The sequence below is a fragment of the Salmo salar genome, chromosome ssa20 (genome assembly GCF_905237065.1).
Source record: "Salmo salar chromosome ssa20, Ssal_v3.1, whole genome shotgun sequence".
Taxonomy (NCBI): domain Eukaryota; kingdom Metazoa; phylum Chordata; class Actinopteri; order Salmoniformes; family Salmonidae; genus Salmo; species Salmo salar.
In genome coordinates this window covers 44297684-44319659 of record NC_059461.1, presented here as the reverse complement: position 1 = coordinate 44319659, position 21976 = coordinate 44297684, and the positions used below count along the sequence as shown (strand labels likewise).

The 21976-nt window shown below is 41.1% G+C and overlaps 1 long non-coding RNA gene across 5 annotated transcripts; it reads left to right on the top strand.

The window, feature by feature from the left end:
- The first annotated feature begins 7110 nt into the window (after window positions 1-7110).
- Window positions 7111-21119, top strand: LOC106580663 (P2Y purinoceptor 14). 5 transcript variants are annotated; one of them, XR_001322936.2, is made up of 12 exons: window positions 7111-7373; window positions 8029-8100; window positions 8246-8353; window positions 8546-8608; window positions 8708-8797; window positions 9047-9148; window positions 9453-9596; window positions 9775-9851; window positions 10014-10108; window positions 13656-15403; window positions 17152-17222; window positions 19873-21119. It is a non-coding gene; the product is annotated as a P2Y purinoceptor 14 (long non-coding RNA). The 5 variants fall into 5 exon arrangements; XR_001322937.2 differs by having other exon boundaries at window positions 8029-8104; XR_001322939.2 differs by having other exon boundaries at window positions 8029-8104; window positions 9453-9619.
- Window positions 21120-21976: the final 857 nt, after the last annotated feature.

The following is a 21976-nucleotide window of genomic DNA, read 5'->3' as shown; positions in this document are numbered from 1 at the left end:
TACAACTGGCTACTACTGGCTGAAATTATGGAAAAACTACTCAGAGCCTTTCAAAGTGAGTTCATAAAGAATTTAGACTGTGTTTCCTCTCAATGTCCCAAGGCAAGACCTTTACCATTGGAAATATTAACAGACACAATCCATCAGACATCAGATTGCAGTAGTGTTATTATTAGCTACTAGTATCTCCATTGTTTCAGCTTTTTCTGTTTGTTATTTTGTTCAGTCTTTAGTTCTGTCTGCCTTGTGTCCTCTTCCTCATGCATCACCCTCCCTCTCTCCTGCTACCTTCCGGTCTTCTCTTTCTCTTCTCTCTTTTATGTCGCTCTTCTCATTCAGACCCAGCGCCAGAACGAATCAGTTGGACGGCAGTTGATTTTTTTTAAGGGATCTCCTATGTGTGCAGGTGCTTGCACATTCACCATTGTTTTAATGGCTGTAATAGTAAAGACCATAGGCAGCTAGCGAGTTTCAAGTTTGGGGAAGATTACAATTTATCTTACCATTTCTACCCATCTGCGGGACAGTTGTATTTTCATATGCGCATTTCCATGGAACAGTTTCATTTCAATAATAATGTTTTCCTTGCTCAAAATCATTGTCACGTGGTTAATCATACCAAGTAAAATGATACAAATGTAAAAGTTAAAATTCAACTATGGTGAGAGCACTAGCCTCTTCCATATGGATGGACACATTGATACACTGTGATCCATTAATGGCTAGAGCGCATAGAACTAAGAGATACAAGAGTAAGCCTATAACTTCCATCATCAACTAAGTAAAACGAATAGACCTAAAGCCGACAAATAAAAACAGACAATATCCTGATGAAAAGTCTGGTTCTTTCAAACACATTAATCTCTCTACTCTGCCTGTCTGCTTCCCTTTCTATCTGTCTTGACTTGAGCTATTGCAACATTGTATCAAATAATCACTTGATCCATCTAGAAGCTGTCACTAGCAAACTTGCAACATTGTATCAATAGCCTATTCTGGGCCCTCAGAGTTTCCTGCACCAGTGAGCTTGGGACAAAAATCTTTTTTTTATGAGGTTTACACTGGATATATAGGATCGTCAGATCATGATATTTTGCTCTTTCACACCGAGGCTTGGTGATTGGAAGTGTTGGAAAGATTTTTCAAATACTGAGGAACTATCATTTGCAATGGATGTTAAAAAACAGACTTCATCGAAAAATGAGTGGCTTACATCGTGAGTTAAGACCAGTGGCAACCCGTCATTCAGGGCAGGTTGGGGCTCTGTTTAGCAAAAAAATATATAAATATATACACTGCATTTGTAAAGTATACAGACGCCTTGACTTTTCCAACATTTAGTTATGTTAGTCTTATTAAAAATGTATTACATTTTTTTTAAATCCTCACCAATCTACACACAATACCTCATAATGACAAAGCAAAAACCGTTTAAGACATTTTTTGCAAATTTCTTAAAAATAAAAACAGAAATACCTTATTTACATATTAGTATTCAGACCCTTTGCTGTGAGATTCGAAATTGAGCTCAGATGCATCCTGTTTCTATTGATCGCCCCCTAGATGTTTCTACAACATGATTGGAGTCCACCTGTGGTAAATTCAATTGATTGGACATGATTTGGAAAGGCACACACCTGTCTATATAAGGTCCCACAGTTGACAGTGCATTTCAGAGCAAAAATCAAGCTATGAGGTCGAAGGAAACGTCCGCAGAGCTCCGAGACAGGATTGTGTCGAGGCACAGATCTGGGGAAGGGTACCAACAAATGTCTGCAGCATTGAAGGTCTCCAAGAACACAGTGGCTTCCATCGTTCTTAAATGGAAGAATTTTGGAACCACGAAGACTCTTACAAGAGCTAGTCGCCCGGCCAAACTGAGCAATCGGGGAGAAGGGCCATTATCAGAGAGGTGACCAATAACCCAATGGTCACTCTGACAGAGATCCAGAGTTAATGTGGAAATGGGAGAAACTTCCAGATGGACAAACATCTCTGCAGCATTCCATCAATCAGGCCTTTATGGTACAGTGGCCAGATGGAAGCCATTCCTCAGCAAAAGGCACATGACAGCTGACTTGGAGTTTTCCAAAGGGCCCCTAAAGGACTCTCAGACCATGAGAAACAAGATTCTCTGGTCTGATGATACCAAGATTGAACTCTTCGGCCTGAACCTGGAAACCATCCCTACGGTGAAGCATGGTGGTGGCAGCATCATGCTGTGGGGATATTTTTCAGCGGTAGGGACTGGGAGGATCGAGGGAAGGATGAACAGAGCAAAGTACAGAAAAGATCCTTGATGAAAACCTGCTCCAGAGTGCTCAGGACCTCAGACTGGGGCGAAGGCTGAACCTTCCAACAGGACAACGACACTAAGCACACAGCCAAGACAATGCAGGAGGGGCTTTGGGACAAGTCTCTGAATGACCAGCCAGAGCCCGGACTTGAACCCGATTGAACATCTCTGGAGAGACCTGAAAATAGCTGTACAGCGAAGCTCCCCATCCAACCTGACAGAGCTTGAGAGGGTCTACAGAGAAGAATAGGGGAAACTCCACAAATACATGTGTGCCGAGCTTGTAGCGTCATACCCAAGAAAACTTGAGGCTGTAATCACTGCCAAAAGTGCTTCAACAAACTACTGATTGGGAGTACAGGAGGGGGCTGAGCACACACCCCTGAGGAGCTCCAGTGTTGAGGATCAGCATGGCAGATGTGTTGCTACCTACCCTCACCACCTGGGGGCAGCCCGTCAGGAAGTCCAGGATCCAGGTGCAGAGGGAGGTGTTTAGTCCCAGGATCCTTAGCTTAGTGATGAGCATTATGGTGTTGAACGCTGAGCTGTAGTCAATGAATAGCATTGTCACGTAGGTGTTCCTTTTGTCCAGGTCGGAAAGGGCAGTGTGGAGTACAGTAGAGATTGCATCATCTGTTTGAGAGGTATGCAAATTGGAGTGGGTCGAGGGGTTTCTGGGATAATGGTGTTAATGTGAGCCATTTACCAGCCTTTCAAAGCACTTCATGGCTACGGACATGAGTGCTACGGGTCTGTAGTCATTTACCTTAGTGTTCTTAGGCAAAGGGACTATGGTGGTCTGCTTGAAACATGTTGGTATTACAGACTCAATCAGGGACATGTTGAAAATGTCAGTGAAGACACATGCCAGTTGGTCAGCACATGCCCGGAGCACACGTCCTGGTAATCCGTCTGGCCCAGCGGCCTTGTGAATGTTGACCTGTTTAAAGGTCTTACTCACGTCGGCTACGGAAAGCGTGATCACACAGTCGTCTGGAACAGCTGATGCTCTCATGCATGCCTCAGTGTTGCTTGCCTCAAAGCGAGCATAGAAGTGATTTAGCTCGTCTGGTAGGCTCGTGTCACTGGGCAGCTCTCGGCTGTGCTGCCCTTTGTAATCTGTAATTGTTTGCAGGCCCTGCCACATCCGAGGAGCATCGGAGCCGGTGTTGTACGATTCAATCTTAGTCCTGTATTGGCGCTTTGCCTGTTTGATGGTTCTTCGGAGATCATAGCAGGATTTCTTATAAGCTTCCGGGTTAGAGTCCCGCATCTTGAAAGAGGCAGCTCTGCCCTTTAGCTCAGTGCAAATGTTGCCTGTACTTCATGGTTTCTGGTTGGGGTATGTATGTACAGTCACTGTGGGGACGACGTCCTTGAAGCACTTATTGCTAAAGCCAATGACTGATATGGTGTACTCCTCAATGCCATCGGGAGAATCCCGGAACATAATCCAATCTGTGCTAGCAAAACAGTCCTATAGTTTAGCATCTGCTTCATCTGACCACTTTTTTATAGACCGAGTCACTGGTGCTTCCTGCTTTAATTTTTGCATGATAGCAGGAATCAGTGAGGATGGAATTATGGTCAGATTTGCCAAATGGAGGACGAGGGAGAGCTTTGTACGTGTCTCTGTGTGTGAAGTACAGGTGATCTAGAATTTTTTTCCTCTGGTTGCGCATTTAACATGCTGATAGAAATGAGGTAAAACTGATTTAAGTTTCCCTGCATTAAAGTCCCCGGCCACTAGGAGCGCCGCCTCTCGGTGAGCTGTTTCCTGTTTGCTTATTTCCTTTATACAGCTGACTGAGTGCAGTCTTAGTGCCAGCATCTGTCTGTGGTGGTAAATAAACAGCCACGGAAAATATAGATGAAAACTCTCTTGGCAAATAGTGTGGTCTACAGCTTATCATGAGATACTCTATTTCAGGCGAGCAAAATCTAGAGACATCCTTAGATTTGTGCACCAGCTGTTGTTTACAAATATACACAGACCGCCCCCCCTCGTCTTACTGGAGTGTGCTGTTCTATCTAGCCGGTGCAGCCAATATCCCGCCAGCTGAATGTTATCCATGTTGTCATTCAGCGACGATTCGGTGAAACATAAGATATTACAGTTTTTGTTGTACCGTTGGTAGGATATTTGTGATCGTACCTCATCTAATTTATTGTCCAATGATTGTACGTTGGCAAGTAATACTGATGGTAAGGGCAGATTTCCCAATCGCCAACGGCGGATCCTTACAAGGCACCCCGCCCTGTGTCCTCTATACCTGCGTGTCTTTCTCTTGCCAATGATGGGGATTTTGGCCTTGTCGGGTATCTGAAGTACATCCTGTGCGTCCTGCTTGTTGAAGAAAAAATCTTTGTCTAATCCGAGGTGAGTAATCGCTGTCCTGATATCCAGAAGCTCTTTTTTGCCGTAAGATACGGTGGCAGAAACATTATGTACAAAATAAGTTACAAATAACGCGAAAAAAACACATAATAGCACAATTGGTTAAGCGTCCATTAAACATGTACCTACCATCCACACCAGCCAACCTCCAACTGCCCTCCCTCCTTTCATTTTTGCTTTAAGTAACCTTTTATCTTATGTAACCATACCATACATAACATATCATACGAATTTGTGTGTTTGCTGTTGCATTTGCTGTTACGTCAAGCCTATGAGACCAGTCTGGCCACGCGCAGTAGGTGGTGGCCCAAAGCCCAAAAAATGTGAACTTAATCAATCCCCGTCGAGGGAGGAGCTGATATTTTATATTTAACAGTAAAACATTCTTATGATGACTATAACATTTGTTGGCACCTTCAACCATCGAGAGCATCCTGACTGGTTGCATCACTGCCTGGTATGGCAACTGCTCATCCTCCGACCGCAAGGCACTACAGAGGGTAGTGCGTATGGCCCAGTACATCACTGGGGCTAAGCTGCCTGCCATCCAGGACCTCTACACCAGGCAGTGTCAGAGGAAGGCCCTAAAAGTTTTCAGACCCCAGCCACCCCAGTCATAGACTGTTCTCTCGCCAATTCGAGGACCAAAAGGCTTCTCAACTGCTTTTACCCCCAAGCCGTAAGACTCCTGAATAGGTAATCAAATGGCTACCCAGACAATTTGCATTATGCCCCCCCCCCACGCGCCAACACCTCTTTTACGCTGCTGCTAGTCTCTGTTTATCATCTATGCATAGTGAAGGGTTAATGTTGATTTTGGGGGTCACTACTATTTATGTTGTAATTAATTTGCTTACGTGCCATTGTACTTATGCTCACTGTATAGCTGAATATTGAGGCCTCTGTCTGTGTCTAGCTCTCTGCCAAATCCCGCAGCTCCACGTCTGTGAGAAAAGGTGAGAAAAGGGACTGTGGGTGATAGAGAGACAGCGTCTGTTATTCTCTGAAACAAGGGTAGATTTGCATACCGCTGAGACAGGTTCTCAGAAACCTTGTGTTAAGAGTTACTTGTTCTTTTAGCTGCACATGCAGGGTTTGATATAGGAGATCGCACCATAAGGTGTGATCTCGGGTATATAAGATCCTGTCTTTCTTTTGTTCGGGGCAGAACTCAGGAGAGACATCAGTTGTATGTCTGATGTTTGATCTTTGACTTCTGTCTACAGCTGTATTTTGATTAAAATAGTTATGATTTATAAGTGCAAATTTTGAGTATTCCTTATTTGTTAAGTAAATAACGGAGCCCAGAAAAGTGGAACCAATAATAGTCACTTTAACTATACCTACATGTACATATTATCTCAATTAGCCAGACTAACCGGTGCCCCCGCACATTGACTCTGTACCGGTACCACCTGTATATAGCGTTGCTACTGTTATTTTCACTGTCATTTTACAGTTTTTTTTATTTCTTTACTTATCTATTGTTTACCTAATACCTATTTTTTACTTAAAAATGGCACTGTTGGTTAGGACTTGTAAGTAAGCATTTCACTGTAAGCTCTACACCTGTTTTATTCGGCGCACATGACAAATAAACTTTGATTTGATATAACGCAAACCAATGGTTGTGTGTTCGAATCTCATCATGGACTTTAGCATTATAGCTAATTAGCAACTTTGCAACTACTTGCTACTTTTAGCTACTTTGCAACTACTTATCATGTTAGGTAACCCTTCCCCTAACCCTTTTAGCTAATCCTTCTCTTTCATCAAGATATTTTCAACTGTTTTTATTTGTCAGATTTAGGCCTATGTATTTTACTTAGTTGATGATGGAAGCTCTAGGCCTAATGCTGCACTGGCCTTTAGGCTAGGCTATCTCTGAGTTCCATGCGCTCATTTATTTAGCCGCCAATGGATCACGGTGTATCAATGTGTCCATATACCCAGATAGCACACATACATCCCGCCGATGTCGGCCTGAGAGAGGTATATCGTTATTAGATCGCTTTCCATTTAGAACGTTTAAGGGAGGTCAAACTGAGCAGAGGCTAGTGCTCTCGCATTAGTTGAATTTAACTTTTCAATTTATATCATTTTATTTCAATTTTTTAGGACTAACTGATTTTGAGAAACAAAAACGTTATTAATTAAATGAAACTGTTTCACAAAAATGTCCATATAAAAATAATCATAACTGGTACGCAGATCGGTAGAAATGGTAGTATAAATTGTAACCCACTCAGCACGTGACGTCCACGGACGGCGAATTTTCGTCTATATTAGATCTGTCATGGACTTTATTTTGGCCAAAATTGTCTTCCCAAAAACTGGGCTATATTTAGTCCATCCGTTTTTGTCCAAATATAACCGAAGGTCAGCCAGATCAGCTTGTGCTCATTGAAATGCATGACATACACGAATACAATTATTGCACATAGTATACGTTTGACTTTTTATTTGATATACACAATATAATAAAATATATTGATTTAAAATCTATTTTTTCTCGAATAGCTGGTTAGATGTTCTGATATAGACAGAATGACTGAAAATGACCTCTAATGTATTACAATTTATAACCGTCATGCCTCAAAACTGGGAGAGGCAGAACGAGCAAGTAGTTCACCCACCATTTGTTCCTCTAGAATGTAACACAAGGACACGCAGATAATTGTAAGCGTCAACATTTCTGAAAACGTTTGTAATTTGATAAGGTTGTTATATTAATTATCAGTTTCTGTTCATGTCGCAAACTATTTTCTCTAGGCTAACGTTAGCAACTCTGCCTGGATGCTTCCATGCTAGCTAACTAACTAGCTAGCTAACGTTAACTTAGTTGCTAGCTAGATAGTACAAGGCAGGAAAGCAGGGCTAACATATTTGATGGTTGTACTAACTGTTAGCTAGCTTACTGTATTGGTCTAACAACTACGGTTAGTTATGTTTTCTGGTAACGGGTGTGGAGTCATTGTTTTTTGACAGGAACATTTTAGCTAGCTAGAGTCTAACATCGATGTTACTCTCTGGGTACCTGCACATGCTAGCTAGTTAGTTAGGCGTGAAGCTGTTTGGTTTGCTAACTAACTGTAGTATAGGTTAACTAACTTTAACTATCTAGCTAGCTAAGAACGTTAGCTCACAGGAGAGAGGGCATTAATATGTTACAAATAAGACAGGAGAATGAGTGCAAAATGCATTGACCAAAATTAACTAGCGAAGAAGCCTGTCAAAATGTAGTTTACATTTGTCAAAATGTAATTCAAACTTGCTCTCACTATATTTATTATTACAGTATGTTTACTATTTACTTTTATGAACTTTTTTGCAGAAAATGAGAGTGTGAAGATGATAATTATACATCCACAACTGATCAAGACTAAAGCTGTTTTCCATGAATAATGTCAGTAAGTGGATTGTTCCACGAAATGTGTGCCTTTTTGATTCCCTCTGATATTTTATGTATAAATGATGTGTTTTGATGTGCATCTAATAACATTGCATGCATGATTTACTGTATGTGTCATGTGCTTAAATGTTTGTTGCAGGACTATCCAGAAGTTCCCCTGGGCAGTCTCAAAAATGGCAGAAAAGCTGGTCTTGTTCTCCCTCTACTCCAGCCCAGGATGAATTTAATGAGGACATGCCTAGACAGGGTAAGATAAACTGAAGAGTCAGTGGGAAATGTCAAACTTTTCACAGGGTAGCATAGATGGGATTTTCATTATTGTATCAGGCATCTCTGCCTGTTAGGATCATTATTTATACGGTACATATACCTTTTCCTATCCAGATCCTTGCTTTTAAGTTGTCCTGATCACACTCAAATTGGGTTATTTGTGTTTCAGGGCAATCCAGGGATTCACCTGGCCGTTCTAGATGCTCTCCTTCCCCATCTCACTTCACACACGGTGGGTCAAGTACAGCTTGCCAGACAAGTCCAGAAATCTTAATCAGCTAACCGGTCAAGCCCTTTAGGAAGTTTTATTCATTGGTTTTGAATGTTGCAGAATCATCCAGGCCTTCTACTAGCCAGTCCCACCTCCAGAGCAGAGAGCACAGATGTTCTCCATATCCATCCTGTTAATATACCAGACAAGGTGAGAGCGGTTATGTAGTAACTAAAGAGCACACACAGACAACATGCACACAACGGGGACACGTTCACTCATCAATGCTAGTTTTCTTACAATGAGCAGAAATTATACACATGTTCAGTCTTGATAACTGAAGATTAAAACTATCCTTAAAATATATTTATTGTAGTGTCTAGGTTTACAAAAATCAGGTACTATTTCTTTTTGCTGTTTACCTCTGGGTTGACACTGAGTTGGCTTTGAATTTTGCAGATTCATCCAGGGCTTCTACTTGCCAGTCCCAACAGAGCCAAGGTCATCGCAGCTCTCACCCTCCCATTCCCTCCGCAGAGTTGTTTCCCATGAATAATGCCAGTAAGTGGATTGTTCCACGAAATGTGTGCCTTTTGATTCTCTCTGATATTTTATGTATAAATGATGCACTAATTCAAAAGGCACCTATTTTGTGGAATGCCTCAAAATGTACTACAAAATTGAAACTTGAGTTAAAGTTAAACACTGAATCCATTAGAATACAGAACATTATTGAAACGTTGAACTATATGTATTATTGCAAGTAAAATTTCACTTTTATTTGCGATCACAATCTTGTCTGGCAGGATCCTCTTGCGTGTGACAACCCCATAATTCCAGTGTCAACAAAATGTTCTCCTTTCAGAATTTCAGAAGTGTGTCCTAACTAAATTGGAGATATTGGAGGAGGTGAAACGTGTTGGGAGAGCAGAGCCCCAAGACTCTGAGTTCCATGTCAAGAGGATGGAGACAGGGCAAGACTATGAGCAACTAGAGAAGCAGCTCCAAGGTGTGGATGCACAGAATCTGATGGTGAAATTTATTTTGTAGATTTAGTCAGCATTTTTCACACTACCTAAAGCGATACAAAAAGCGATGCCTGTAGATGTATTTTTTTTTTTGTAAATTTTTTTTAAGTAGTCATATTGAGACAGTGGTTACTGCATAACTTCTGGTGTTTCAAACAGTCTCTTGACACAGATTGCAAGGTAAAGCAAAATTGGTGTTAAGGACACAAGGACCGTGCCAACAAGGTCGTGGACAGGTATGTCATATCTTCAGAATGGATCCAATAAGAAAGTAATTTTAAAGGTATCTTTAGTGATAGAAACTGTCTGCAACAAAGACAGTAAATCCAGCCTTATCTCCTCAGCAGTTTGAAAGTGTTCAATTCACAAAGTTCATCCTATGTGTGCTTGACTTTCAGGCTCTTTACCAATGGCCTGATGTCCTTGTTCAACTTCAATGGCCATCACGCAAAGCGAGGATTAGGAAACACAACTCTGTACTCTGTTGTCAACGGTACCTACAAACATGTCATTATTCTGTAGTATATTTTGTATTAATAACTGGGTGGTTTGAGCCCTGAAAGGTGATTTGGCGAACAGCCATGGTATATTTAAGCAATAATACATGAGAGCCCATGTGTTATGATGACTAGAGGTCGACCGATTATGATTTTTCAACACCAATACCAATTATTGGAGGGCCAAAAAAAAAAAACGGTACCGATTTATTCGGCCTATTTTTTTATTTATATATATATATTATTTTGTAATAATGACAATTACAACAATACTGAATGAACACTTATTTTAACTTAATATAATACATCAATAAAATCAATTTAGCCTCAAATAAATAATGAAACATTTTCAATTTGGTTTAAATAATGCAAAAACAAAGTGTTGGCGAAGAAAGTAGAAGTGCAATATGTGCCATGTAAGAAAGCTAAGTTCCTTGCTCAGAACATGAGAACATATGAAAGCTGGTGGTTCCTTTTAACATGAGTCTTCAATATTCCCAGGTAAGAAGTTTAGGTTGTAGTTATTATAGGACTATTTCTCTCTAAAGGATTTGTATTTCATATACCTTTGACTATTGGATGTTCTTATAGGCACTTTAGTATTGCCAGTGTAACAGTATAGCTTCCGTCCCTCTCCTCGCTCCTACCTGGGCTCGAAAAAGAAACACATCGACAACAGCCACCCTCGAAGCAGCGTTACCCATGCAGAGCAAGTGACGTTTGAAACGCGATTAGCGCGCACCCCGCTAACTAGCTAGCCATTTCGCATGGGTTACACCAGCCTAATCTCGGGAGTTGATAGGCTTGAAGTCATAAACAGCGCAATGCTTGAAGCATTGCGAAGAGCTGCTGGCAAAACGAAAGTGCTGTTTGAATGAATGCTACGAGCCTGTTGGTGCCTACCATCGCTCAGTCAGACTGCTCTATCAAATCATATACTTAATTATAACATAAAAACACACAGAAATACGAGCCTTAGGTCATTAATATGGTCGAATCCGGAAACTATCACGTTTATTCGTTCAGTGAAATACGGAACCGTTCTGTATTTTATCTAACGGGTGGCATCCATAAATCGAAATATTCCTGTTACATTGCACAACCTTCAATGTTATGTCATAATTACGTAAAATTCTGGCAAATTAGTTCGCAACGAGCCATGCGGCCCAAACTGTTGCATATACCCTGACTGCGTGCAATGAACGCAAGAGAAGTGACACAATTTCACCTGGTTAATTTTGCCTGCTAACCTGGATTTCTTTTAGCTAAATATGCAGGTTTAAAAATATGCTTCTGTGTATTGATTTTAAGAAAGGCATTGATGTTTATGGTTAGGTACATTTGTGCAACGATTGAGCTTTTTTCGCAAATGCGCTTTTGGTCCCGTGGGGCTCAGTTGGTAGAGCATGGTGTTTGCAACGCCAGGGTTGTGGGTTCGATTCCCACGGTGGACCAGTACGGGGGAAAAAATGTATTCACTACTGTAAGTCGCTCTGGATAAGAGCGTCTGCTAAATGACTAAAATGTGAATGTAAAATGTTAAATCATCCCCCGTTTGGCGAAATCGGCTGTCTTTGTTAGGAAGAAATAGTCTTCACAGTTCGCAACGAGCCAGGTGGCCCAAACTGCTGCATATACCCTGACTCTGTTGCAAGAGAAGTGACACATTTTCCCTAGTTAAAAGAAATTACTGTTAGCAGGCAATATTAACTAAATATGCAGGTTTAAAAATATATGCTTGTGTATTGATTTTAAGAAAGGCATTGATGTTTATGGTTAGGTACACGTTGGAGCAACGTGTACCTAAGCGATTATATGCAACGCAGGACAGGCTAGATAACTACACATGGTTGATGATATTACTAGTTTAACTAGTGATTATGATTGATTGTTTTTTATAAGATAAGTTTAATGCTAGCTAGCAACTTACCTTGGCTTCTTACTGCATTCGCGTAATAGGCAGGCTCCTCGTGGAGTGCAATGTAAAGCAGGTGGTTAGAGCGTTGGACTAGTTAACCGTAAGGTTGCAAGATTGAATCCCCAAACTGACAAGGTAAAAATCTGTCGTTCTGCCCCTGAACAAGGCAGTTAACCCACCGTTCCTAGGCTGTCATTGAAAATAAGAATGTGTTCTTAACTGACTTGCCTAGTTAAATAAAGGTGTAAAAAAAATTCAGATTTCCGATTGTTATGAAAACTTGAAATCGGCCGTAATTAATTGGCCATTCCAATTAATCGGTCCACTTTTATCATGTCTGTGAGTGTCATAAAAGCGAAGTCCTTCAGGTTTTGTGGTACTGTAACCACACAATACCTGGTTAACAGTCTGTATCCAGGCACGCTGAGTTGCGTTGTGCATAAGAAAAGCCTTTACTACACCTTCCCATTGCTTAAAGGGTCACTAAGGTCGTGCAATCAACATGACCTGCTCTGTCTGTTTTAATAGGCTAGATAATTTTTTTGTCTTCTAAACCAATTATTCATTTGCATGGTGGTAATTTGTGTGGTCCCTTTTTGAGAAGAATGGTTTTAGGAGCTTGGCAATTTTGAATGAGGTGATCATGTGACCTTAATAGCCTTTTAACCTATTGCCCAGCATGGCATTTTCTTGAATTCAGTTTTTTTATTCTGCTATGCTGTAGCCCTAATAAATGCTTTACCATTTTTTCTTCTTCATTAGAGCAGACTCTAGTATGTCATTATGCTGGTTTTGTTTAGCTTTCTGGCCTGTTATCAATTAGGCCTTATTATTACTTAATTTCATCACACAGCCTACTAGTCCTGCATTTAAAATGAGTCAAGCATTCTCATGAATAATTAGCCTACAGTTTACAATGGCCTAAATAATAATAAAAGGCTTTATCATTTTTTCATTAGTACAGATCAACTCTCTGGTACGCCTATAATTTATTTTGTATTTACACTGTACCAATTAATCAGTAAAAATTATATATTAGCCTAGCTTGTTTGGCACATGCAAGCAGCGCTGGCTCCTTCCTCTTTCTATGAGCTCAAGTCAAATGTCTGACATTGCCTTTGTCTCCTGAGCAACCAGTCGGATAAACACCCCCCCATTTCAAGTAGAATTTTTTTGGGGCGATCTCCGCATACTGACAAATATTAGGCTACAGTGTTCAGAGTTTACCAATGAATGTGATTATAATAGTCTATTAGGGAGGAGTGAAAGAGACGAATTGCGCCATACAAACAGGCCCTTGTCTTTTCTACACTGCGTGCGAGTTTGAGCCCGGCCCTAATCAATTGTCAGCCCCTCAGGACAACTTTAACCAAACTTATCTTTTAAATTGCGTTTTGTCTTTGATAGACACGGAAAAGCAAACACATTTATCCACTTCTAAATTATTCGGAATAAATGTAATACATTATCATTATTACTGCACAACACAAAATAGCCACCATTGCTTAGTGATAAACCGGTGGTTTGAGCCCTGAATGCTGATTTAAGTGCTGTGGGGAACCTGTAAGATGCTCAATATCCATTAGTCTCTTCTATAACTTACTGTGTTTATTTTGGTGTTACAGCTGCAGTCAAGAAATGGAACAGCAAGGCCACTGACCATGATGTTCGGAGAGCTGCGGCAGACCACCTCAAACATGCTCCTGGTAGAGCCAGGTGTGGTGGTTTCCACGTCACCACCACACAGGACCGTTGCTAACGCAGCGAAATATATCTATACTTTTGATGGATAATTATTCAGTGTATATAATTAATTATATTAATTTGAACTTAACTGTATTTTGTCTTATCACTGTACTAGATAGTATTCTTTGAATGTTTTGTGAAAATACTGGACTAATGTAACGAGTAGTGTGATTGTTAATTTAAAAAAAAATACAAACCATTTTTTTGGTTACTGCGTCCATGTGTATAGGCTACAAGTACATTGAAATTATGACATTTGAAAGTCGTTAAAACAACGACCTGAAAAATACATCTCTTCAACTTTCACTTTCAACCAAAACAGGCCGTAGAAGGATGTCTTTTTATAGGTGTCTTTTCAACGACACGAAAGTCGTCTTTTCAATGTCTTATTTTTTTTACCCCTTTTTCTCCCCAATTTCATGGTATCCATTTGGTAGTTACAGTCTTGTCTCATCGCTGCAACTCCCGTACGGACTCGGGAGAGGCGAAGGTCGAGAGCCGTGCGTCCTCCGAAACAACCCAACCAAGCCGCACTGCTTCTTGACACAATGGTCACTTAACCTGGAAGCCAGCAGCACCAATGTGTCGAAGGAAACACTGTTAACCGGGTGACCGTGACAAGAACATCCCTGCTGGCCAAACACTCCCCTAACCCGGATGACGCTGGGTTAATTGTGCGCCTCCCTATGGATCTCCTGGTTGTGACAGAGCCTGGAATCGAATCCAGAATCTAGTGTCACAGCTAGCACTGCGATGCGGTGTCTTAGAGCACCGCGGCACCCGGAAGGCCCTTTTTCAATGTCTTTTTAACGAAAGTTTGCTGGGTAGGAAGCTAACCCAAACTTGAAACTCACACGCCACATATGGTGTTTAATATAACACTCATACATCATACATACTCATACATACATACTCATACATACATTAAAAGTGGAAATCAAATTCCTGTCCAACTTTATTCGTTCTGGCGCCAGCCCTGGTGAGACTTGACTCACATTCATATCACTTGTTCACTTGACTACCTCAGCATTCTCCTTAGTGGGTGAAGTGTCGGGCGGTGAATGTGAAGAGAAACATTTTGTGTTTGTTGCACTCACTGGTAGTGATTCTGCTGATATTCCAAAGAAAGGTCTTCTTGCAGTGACTGTGGTATGTTATTGAATTTCCCCACTAAACTTCACTAACTGACTCAAATGTAAAAATGGGAACCAAATCATACAGAAATCACAGATCCAGGAACACCAGAAACCACATCCTCAAATTTGGAGGGATAGCGAGGACACCCCACTTCCCATTTCATGCAATGCCCTACCCTAGACACCGCCCCCCGCTGATTTCCTCCGATTCTCATGAAGGAACCGTGTGGGAGGAGGACACATGCAGAGAGAAAGAGAGTAAGACGGGGGACAATAAAGCCTGAGCATCACAGGGAAAACTTATTGTGTGTATTTGTCCGACAAAAGGTAACCCTTGAGACTGGAGAACACAAGGCCGTTGTTGGAACAGCAGTGCAAGGTCTGAGTAGCATCCTGTGTTGTCAGCAGTAAGAGATCCACAGACAGGCAGACAGAGATACTCTACCATCCAACAGGACAGGAGCTGTGTCCTCTCATCACACAGCCAGGAGGTAGAGACCACCACTTTTCCCCTCAGAGAATATCTGTCCTGCTTGCTGAAGGTTAGTCTGTATCAGACTACTTAAATATTTAGGAACTGCTTTTCTATTTGTATAGAAGAAGCTACTATAGATGATGGTTTGTGGAGATATGTCTGTGTACTACTCCACATAACTGTTCTGTACATATGACAGGTATGCAGGTGCTAATTGTTACATAGCTAAATGCAAAAAGGAATGTGTTAATTGTTCCCTTGTATGTTAACATTACACATGGACACGGTGCAGAATGTTTTATCTTTTGTTTCACAGAGTTTTACTCATCTATAGCCCCATTTATACCTAGTGCTAACATGCCCCCTTTGTCTTGATCTTGTCTTCATTCTGCTTGTGCCCACATTTTTAGACAGGTGTAGACGATTAAAATACACATTGTGATCTGATTTATCACATTTTCCTAACCACCTCCGGAGCTAGTCAAGCACGCATTGTATCTGGATATGAATCAAGTGTAAACACATCTGGATGGTCAAACCATTTAAATCATCATTATACCGGCATCTAAAATCATTGACCGGTAGCACTATTGACTTATGGCATCAGTCATTTTCTTAAAATATATAAATTCCTATTATTTTGAAAGAAAATAAGTTAAATAATTTTCATACAGGGAGACATCAGCCAAGCTGGTCACAATGCGGACACATTGAACGGATAAGACAAAGATTTTAATACAAAATGTAGACGTGACAAACCTTGATCAGATAGTGATTGGACCGTAGAATTATGAATTAGAATAGTAGGATGGACATGAACCTTCTTATGATGGGATAAAGGATAGACATTTGGTCAGGGAGTTGATCAACCATGGTTTGCCAGTACTGTAATAAGATAGTGGAAATTAATTCCTTTAAATAATTTATCTGCACTGCATGTTTGTTAGCTAGCTAGCTAGCTAGCTAGCCAGACAACTTTAGAGGAATTATTCAAATTAACTGCCAATTTGCCATCATTCCATAGAAACAATGCATTCAATCCACAGCCATACACTGGCTGAAATCAGTTGATGATAGGACTTAGACAAGTTGTAAATGCAACAAATACTGTTATTGTATCATACAATAGCACTCACAGCTTCCCAAGAAAACAAAAATGTAGACATTTATGGCCTGTATACATACATTTTAGAGGCTATTTATACAGAAAATGTGTATAAAACCCATATGAACTGTATTTGTAATTATATTACTATTTTTTTGCCTCTACTGCCATTAACTCCAATTAGACTGGTTTGGATTTGTCCCTGACCAATACAGCTGCCATTTTCACCACATTCTGGAACTTTGAGGGTTTATGACATATCCTATTAAATTACTGAAGAGGCTCTCTATGGATTGGATCATATTGTTCAGATCATGAAACACATATTGATGCAAGGTGTAAAAGAGGCTTCTGTTTGTGCTGAATAACTTGGCTGAATCATTCTTACTAAGCCTATTGTTTTAAGCTTTATGTATTTAAAAAAACAAACAAAAAACGAGTAGGATTCAGCAGTTTATAAGTTCATACTTGGGTGAAGTTGTACAAATGCTACAGAATGTAAAAATGTTCTACCTTGATTTGGTTTTCTTTGACCACCAGTAATCCAGATTTAAAGCTATTGACTTTCTCTGCACTAAAGAGGCACATCTGTAACCAAATTCTAGTGACAGCATTTTACGAGACTGTATGTATGTTGAAATAAACACTGTCTCTCTCAGGCATGGCCGCCAACTGGATCACTGGCCCGTCCAATCAGACAACAGACTTCGGCAGTGTGTTCACTCACCAGGTACAGCGCTGATGATGTTGTAACATAAGGCACCTGTGCTTTTATGTTTATGCCACAGAAGAATGCAATGAAATTATTTAGATATTGAAAATGAAAATATTTTATAATACCCTCAGCCTATATGCTCTCTCATAATAATCTCATAATGATCCTGACTAAATACTGACAATAATACCAGTTATATTATCAGATGAAAAGTTGAAACATAGCATATTATAAGACATTATAGGCCCACCCCCTGTCCTATCCTATCCACCCCAAGTCAAAATGATCTTGGCTTACATGTCAGTCTATACTGACAAGTGGGCTTTGCTAATCGTCATGGCACAAATTTGTCAGCTAATTGGATGCCTTAATCTAATGTAAGGCCAAAGAAAACGTTCAATGTTGTGAAATGTGGGGTGGCAGGGTAGAGGTATGTGGTTGATAACCTCCCACTAGGTAAAAACTGATTGAATTAACATTGTTTCCACATAATTTAAATCCCCAAAATCTGTGTTTAAGTTGAATCAATGTAGAAAACTGATTAGATTTTTAAAAAGTAATCAACGTAAGGGCATTTCGTATTTTTTTTCCACCAAACCTTTAACCTAAATGGTGACGTCTTATTGATTTCATTTTGAATTCACGTTAGTTGAAAACTCAACCAATGTAAATCAAAACTAGAAGTTGAACTGATGTCTGATCTCTTTTTGTTTCCTTTTCTCATATCTGCGATGAGGCTCTGGCTCAAAGAAAACAGTTATAGGTTTTAAAAAGTGAACGTTATGTGCAAGAAAACAATATGAATGACTGATAGCTACATGTACACTAAAATGTTTGTACTGTATAGGCATCCATACACTCTTAGAGAACTAAAATAGTTATTTGGCTGTCCCCATAGGAGAACACTATAAAGAACCATTTTTGCTTCCGAGTAGAACCCTTTTTGGGTCTATGTTATACAGTGCCTTGCAAAAGTACTTACCCCCTTGGCGTTTTTCCTATTTTGTTGCATTACAACCTGTAATTTAAATAGATTTTTATTTGGATTTCATGTAACAGACATACACAAAATAGTCCAAATTGGTGAAGTGAACTAAAAAAATAAAACGGAAAAGAGGTGCGTGCATATGTATTCACCCCCTTTGCTATGAAGCCCCTAAATAAGATCTGGTGCAACCAATTACCTTTAGAAGTTATATAATTAGTTAAATAAAGTCCACCTGTGTGCAATCTAAGTGTCACATGATCTGTCACATGATCTCAGTATATATACACCTGTTCTGAAAGGCCCCAGGGACTGCAACACCACTAAGCAAGGGGCACCACCAAACAGGTCAGGGACAAAGTTGTGGAGAAGTAAATGGGGGAAGAAAGAAAATTGAAAGAATATGGCACCACAACAAACCTGCCGCTCACCAAAACTCACAGACCAGGCAAGGAGGGCATTAATCATAGAGGCAACAAAGAGACCAAAGATGACCCTGAAGGAGCTGCAGAGCTCCACAGCGGAGATGTGAGTATCCGTCCATAGGACCACTTTAAGCCGTACACTCCACAGAGCTGGGTTTTACGGAAGAGTGGCCATAAAAAAGCCATTGCTTAAAGAAAAAAATAAGCAACCATGTTTGGTGTTTGCCAAAAGGCATGTGGGAGACTCCCCAAACATATTGTAAGAAAGTACTCTTGTCAGATGAGACTAAAATGTAGCTTTTTTTGCCATAAAGGAAAATGCTTTGTCTGGCACAAACCCAACACCTCTCATCACCCCGAGAACACCATCCCCACAGTGAAGCATGGTGGTGGCAGCATCATGCTGTGGGGATGTTTTTCATGAGTAGGGACTGGGAAATTGGTCAGAATTGAAAAAATGATGGATGGCACTAAATACAGGGAAATTCTTGAGGGAAACCTTTTTCAGTCTTCCAGAGATTTGAGACCGGGACTGCTAAAGCAACACTCAAGCGGTTTAAGGGGAAACATTTAAATGTCTTGGAATGGCCTAGTTAAAGCCCAGACCTCAATCCAATTGAGAATCTGTGGTATGACTTAAAGATTGCTGTACACCAGCGGAACCCATCCAACTTGAAGGAGCTGGAGCAGTTTTACCTTGAATGGGCACAAATCCCAGTGGCTAGATGTGCCAAGCTTATAGAGACATATCCCAAGAGACTTGCAGCTGTAATTGCTGCAAAAGGTGGCTCTACAAAGTATTGACTTGGGGGGGTTAATAATTATGCACGCTCAAGTTCTGTTTTTTTTCTTATTTCTTGTTTGTTTCACAATAAAACATATTTAGCATCTTCAAAGTGGTAGGCATGTTGTGTAAATCAAATGATACAAACCCCCCCAAAAAACTATTTTAATTCCAGGTTGTAAGGCAACACAATAGGAAAAATGCTAAGGGGGTGAATACTTTCGCAAGGCACTGTACATGAAACCCAAAAGTGTTCTACCTGGAACCAAAAAGGGTTCTCCGGGGACAGCTGAATAACCCTTTTGAAACCCTTTTTTTCTAGGGGTGTATAGGTGCAGTACACTTACACTGATGCTGAGACATAGCATACGCTTCTTCAACAAATGTGTTTGCGTTATCCTATTTTTATGCATCAACCACCTCTCTATTCGTATTCTCCAGCCAGATTCCCATTCTGTTTCTCCCCACCAGGTGCTCCCAGTTCTCTACGTGCTGATCGGCGGCGTGGGCTTGGCTCTCAACAGCTTGGCTGCCTGGATATTTTTCCGGGTGCCCAGCGACTCAGGCATGGTGGTCTACTTGAAAAACATGGTAGTGGCCGACCTGCTGATGCTGCTCACCTTCCCCTTGCGTGTGGCCAGCGAGCTCGGCCTGGGCGGCTGGCAGGTCCGCGTGGCCGTGTGCCGCTACAGCGCCGTGCTCTTCTACTCCTCCATGTACGTGGGCATCATCTTAATGGGCCTCATCAGCCTGGAGCGCTACGTCAAGGTCGTAGGTCACTCGTCTTCCTGCACACACCTCCTGCAGCGAGTGGGGTTCACCCGGGTCCTGGCCCTGCTGACGTGGAGCCTGCTGCTGCTTTCCGTACTCCCCAATGTCGTGCTGACCAGCAAGCCTGCGGACGAGGAGAGCTCCAGACACTGTGTGCAGCTAAAGACCCCCCTGGGTCAGCAGTGGCACAAGGTGTCCTCGTATTTCGGTGTGGCCCTGTTCTGGGCCACTGTACTGGTTCTAGCCTTCTGCTACTCTTCCATTGCCCACCACTTCTACAAGTCGTACCGCCGCGTTCGCCAGGACGACAGCGGGGTGTACAGCAAGTCCAACTGCAGTATCTTCAGCCTCCTGGCCGTGTTCTTCATTTGTTTCGTGCCCTACCACATCTGCCGCGTGACCTACACCCAAAGCCAGTTACCCGGCTCCGGCTTCAGCTGGCACAGCCGTTATATGCTGTTCCAGGCGAAGGAGGTCACCCTCTTCCTGTCAGCACTCAATGTGTGCCTGGACCCCGTCATCTACTTCTTGATGTGCACTAAGTTCCGCGAGTCACTACTGAAGAAACTGCCCAGAGGCAGGGGAGGGCCAAAGAGATGTTCCCTTACCACAGAACAGACTGTTAGTAATATGTGATGAGAAGAGGAAAGGAGTGAGAACAGGTGAGTTGAAAGAAGAATCATATGTGGAAAAATAGTAAACCAGCAAAAGGCAAAGAATTCTAATACTAGATACAGTATGTATTTATATATTGCAGGGAGTTCGACTGACCCTTTTGTAATGAACTCCGCTGAAGACATGTCTGGACTGCAATAGAAATTATAGACATTTGTTACAGACATTTGTTTGTAGAAAACACCTTTACAGTATTAAAAATGCTTACGTTTCATTGCTACTGATGCCATAGAATAAGACATGGGTTAAGACATTTTTTGTTGTTTTAAATAATGTCAATGTTGTTTTGAGGTTTGATTTAATAAAAATATTTTTGCTTTAATCATGTCAATGTTTTGAGGTTTAATTTAATACAGCGTCTGAGTAAAAGTTGATAATTGAAATCTTATTCTGGTGCTGGTTTTAAAGATGATAGATGATACATAGATCAGAGTTTCCTTAACTCAGACCTGCCCCCCCCCCCCCATTTTGTTTGTTACCCTAGCACTATACAGCTGACTCAAATAATCAAAGCTTAATGATGAGTTAGTTATATGAATCAGCTGTGCAGTGCTAGGGCAAAAACCATGGAAATTGTTTAATCCCCACATGGGGGCATTGTGCTCAAGCACACGCACACATCTCCCCTGTGGTTGTAATAGATAGAGCTACATTTGCAAATGGCTCTATCTATTACAACCACAGCCATGTGGAACCGCTAGTCGGTGCCCTATCATGCTAGCAAGATTCTATTGGTGCGTTCTAACTACATTTGCATATTTCCGTAAGGGAAAGCCTACTCTTTGAAGTGTGCGTGTGCAATACCTCAATTTGGCTTTGCACTCCTAAACAACGCAATTTTTTAAAACTTTGCCAAAAGGTAAAGTCTAAAAAATCTGTCGGCTCGGTTCACAATAGATTCCAGTGTTATAGCTTTTCAACCTCTTCCATATGTGACCGACCGTCTCGATTCGGTCTTATGAAGCAAAATTTAAAAGGGTGTTTGTTACATTGGATAAAAGTAGATACTCAGAGTTAGAAAATGGTATCAGTATCATTCACACATTCTTAAGCCTTAGCCCCACCCATCTCTTTAAAGATTTACATTTGTGGCCGTGTGGTAAACACACGCTATATCAAATAAAATCTA